Source organism: Triticum dicoccoides, chromosome 1B (assembly GCF_002162155.2).
Source record: "Triticum dicoccoides isolate Atlit2015 ecotype Zavitan chromosome 1B, WEW_v2.0, whole genome shotgun sequence".
In the NCBI taxonomy this organism is placed as follows: domain Eukaryota; kingdom Viridiplantae; phylum Streptophyta; class Magnoliopsida; order Poales; family Poaceae; genus Triticum; species Triticum dicoccoides.
In genome coordinates this window covers 543,137,245-543,140,779 of record NC_041381.1, presented here as the reverse complement: position 1 = coordinate 543,140,779, position 3,535 = coordinate 543,137,245, and the positions used below count along the sequence as shown (strand labels likewise).

General features: G+C 44.0%; 1 long non-coding RNA gene across 2 annotated transcripts; it reads left to right on the top strand.

The window, feature by feature from the left end:
• The first annotated feature begins 15 nt into the window (after positions 1 to 15).
• LOC119308056 lies at positions 16 to 2,280 on the top strand. 2 transcript variants are annotated; one of them, XR_005149774.1, is made up of 4 exons: positions 16 to 370; positions 457 to 509; positions 590 to 715; positions 1,766 to 2,280. It is a non-coding gene; the product is annotated as an uncharacterized LOC119308056 (long non-coding RNA). The 2 variants fall into 2 exon arrangements; XR_005149769.1 differs by having other exon boundaries at positions 1,763 to 2,280.
• The last annotated feature ends 1,255 nt before the right edge of the window (positions 2,281 to 3,535 follow it).

Genomic DNA, 3,535 nt, shown 5'->3' with positions numbered 1-3,535 from the left:
GATTCCCCCCCCCCAATCCCAATGACACCGACAGCATCCATCCATCCGCAGCTTTCCCTCCTGCCGCGGGGATGGATGAGGAGATCCCGCTCCCACTGAACCGATCCCGCTCACACCCACCCATGGATGGATGTGGACTGGGCCAGGACGGTGCCGGCGCCGGATCTGCACCCACCTGCGTCTCGGTGGGGCAGCACAATGGAGCGCACGGCTGTGACGCTGCCCTCATCGGGATTCCACCACCACGCGCCTGCGCCATGGAAGACGAGGAGGAGTGCCTACCTCCGTCGTACGGGACGCCGCCATGGAAGGAGATGGAGCTCCTCCCTTCTCCTCAACCACGCACACATCAGGAGATCGGCAAGGATCGGTACGAATCCCTTCTCCCCTATCCTGGTCCTCTTCTTCTCCTCTAATATCTGAATCTCATTTTCTTCTTGCATCATGGAATCCAAGAGGGAGAGGAGGAGCTGCTCCGACCCACCCTACTGACGACCGACGCCGTGGAGGTGTCCCTCCTCCCCTTCCCTCCCATCCTCTGCTTCTTCTTGATTAGATCTGATCTGATCCGTGAAGGGGGTTTGTACAGGCTATCACCATGGTAAGCCGAGGTGCTGCGGGTGTTGAGGAAGACTATGGTTCGGGTGAGACAGTGAAGAGAAGATAGCGTGCAGAGGGGGAGGATGTTGGTTCCAGCTGCTTAGATTACTCAAGGGTAAAATCATCCAACATGTCCCGGTTTGGCTGCTTGGTCCACTCTAGCTCCATTCCGGCCTCAGTGTCCAGTGATTTAATTTGTGGTTGTATAGTAGCATCAGCGCTGTGTGCTAATGTTTAGCACAGATGATGTTCATACGGTGTGTCTTTTTCATCAGTCACAGAAGTTAGAATAGCATCTTCACTGTAGTTCTACTTGCAACTCAACTAAACTGCAGCACAGTTCGAATATAACACATGACACTGATTCCGGCAATGGAGTCCAACATCAGGCTTGTGATAAGCTAATTTGTTGTCTTTGTTGGATGGATAGCATTATCTTGTTCATGCAAATACTTGCTAGGCTTTACACTAATACATACTTTACATGTTCATGCAAATCCTATGTGAAACTGGTCATCTTGTTGATGCAAATCCAGACACTCTAATCCATTATCTTGTATTGTATTAGTATGATAAGTATGTGTTAGGTTTGTCCAGTCCATCAATGTTGGTAAATGTGTTGTGGTCTATGCATGTGTATAGAATATTTTTATTTTGTTGGTTGTTGCAACACTTGGATTACTTATTAATATAACCCAGCAGGATTGCTTCCATTTTAACACATGTAATAGTGTGCTAAAACTACTACTATACCTGCTTCTTCTTAGCCTGAGTAGTACATCAGGCTTGTATTAACTTGTGTTAATTGTATTAACTTATGGCCTAGTCACTGCAGTCATCTTGTATAGTCTATCAGAACACATTCTCCTGCTCTTTTTCTTGTACTGTATGTCATCCATTGTTCAAACCTGTTCGTAAGTTCTTGTAGTGTGTCGCTCTGTTTAGAAGTGCAGTTTTATTTTAGGATTTGCTTCCTGTGTGGTACTAGATGGCTGAGTATTAAAACAATTTGGTTACTATCGGAAGCACTTTAATTCTCTGGAATTAAACTTTGACAAGCATGCATATATATGTGTCAATTTGTCTGGACTACGTGATGGCATTCTACGATTCTATTTAACAACTTCCTTATTATCTTCATATTTCTCTTGTCCTTGTGCAGCAGGATTTGATTCTGTACAAGGGGTTCATCGTGCCAGGCTCCTCTTTTCTGATGCTTCCATGCAACGGTGGTGGCGATGGTGGTGTTTGGCATCGGCTACAAAAACACCCTGCCATGTCATGTCAATCAAGTTAATTAGATGTTGCTCTTTTCATGTTCTACTTCATACATACATGCATATGTGATGGCTCCCTGCCTCCCTGCCTGCTACATCTCCGCTTGCATAAATCAAAGAGAAGAAAGAAACACCCATCTTAAAATAATTATAATGAGCAGCACATGCCTTTCATTTTATAGGATGGTCATTGTATCATGATAACCGGATCATATCTATGCCACATACAAATCATTGAGCAGTGTTCTTGATGGCCTGTTACCTTGAATAATAATGTTGCCAGGAGCATTTTGTTGCACGTTTGTGACTTCTTGCTTGAATCCCAAAGTCTCAGATCAATGTGGGGTTCAATGTCTTCTTTCCATTCTTATTGTTTGTCTTAGATCGTTCCCAGTTCACTGAATCAAGTTGCCTGACCGACCTATCAGGCATCAGGCTGGCTCACATAGTTGTATCTGCCGTGTCCTTTCCAGTTAGACATGCGCAAGCTGTGTTTTTACATAAGCTCATTTGAAAATCACATACTAGTAGCAGCAAAGTTTAGTGCAATAGTTGTCTGTCAATGTTTAGTGCCAGCAGCAAAATTCAGTTATGCACAAGCACCATTTGGCAGCAGCATAGGTATATAGCATTCATTTAGCGGCAGAAAAATCTAGTTCATTATATTTTACTCTCTGCTCTCTTTGGCATTTACAGTCTTGGACTCTCTGGCTGCTCCTCCTCTAGCCAATAGTGAAGCACCCGACGAGGCCAGCAGCAAGGTAATGCGGCGGGATCGTGCTCCTGTGATCGTCTGAGGCGCCTGCTCAAGGTACGATTACCTGTTGATTCCATGGTCTTGATGTTTTTCTCATGGTTTGGAAGGTGAATCTGCCATTTGAGGAGTCAGACTACTGTGGATGTAGCATTAAGCCCCTGGATGTAGCTTTTTTGGCTTACAAAATGTGTGTGTTCTTTGAATTTGGTACAAAATCAGTGGTTTGAAGTATTCAGACATATAATCAACTGAATTTATTGGCAAACTGATTGACAAATCTGAAGATGCTTTGACAGTTGGTCAAGGAGCAAAGTGTTTGAGTAGGCCGCTGGTATTCATCATCAGTAAACAGTTGGTTGCTGTGTAGGTTTTTGATGCTGTTGTGGTAGCCCCATCGCTGTGGCGTTGAATCTCATGCTAGTGCTGGTGCGCCTCTGGCTTGATGTGCTGTGATCTTTATTTGTGTAGGTTTTTTTTGATGATATGCTTAGATTATGATCATAAGCATGGTGGTTTGATGATGCTGAGGCCGGCTGTGAAATTGAACTGTCATTCATTACATGCTCTGTTAAACCATGATATAGTTGCTGGAACTGGCTTCTGTTAGGGGATAATCTACTGGTTATACCAAAAAATTTCATGACATTTTGTTCTGCTTATTCTGCTAAGGTTGTTTGCAATGGTTATACATATGTTACACAATTGCTGCTGGCTAATCAGCTTTAGAGATGGTAACATGGTGCTGCACTCTCAGGATCATCTTATGACACACAATCAATTTTCGGTGTGCTCAAATTTTTAATTTTAGTGATAAGGAAAGATCCCACCTAGTTTGCTGGCTCTCTCACTTGAGTTGGTTTAACAGTAGTGGCCTCCTGACTTGTAGTTGGGTGCTAGCTGG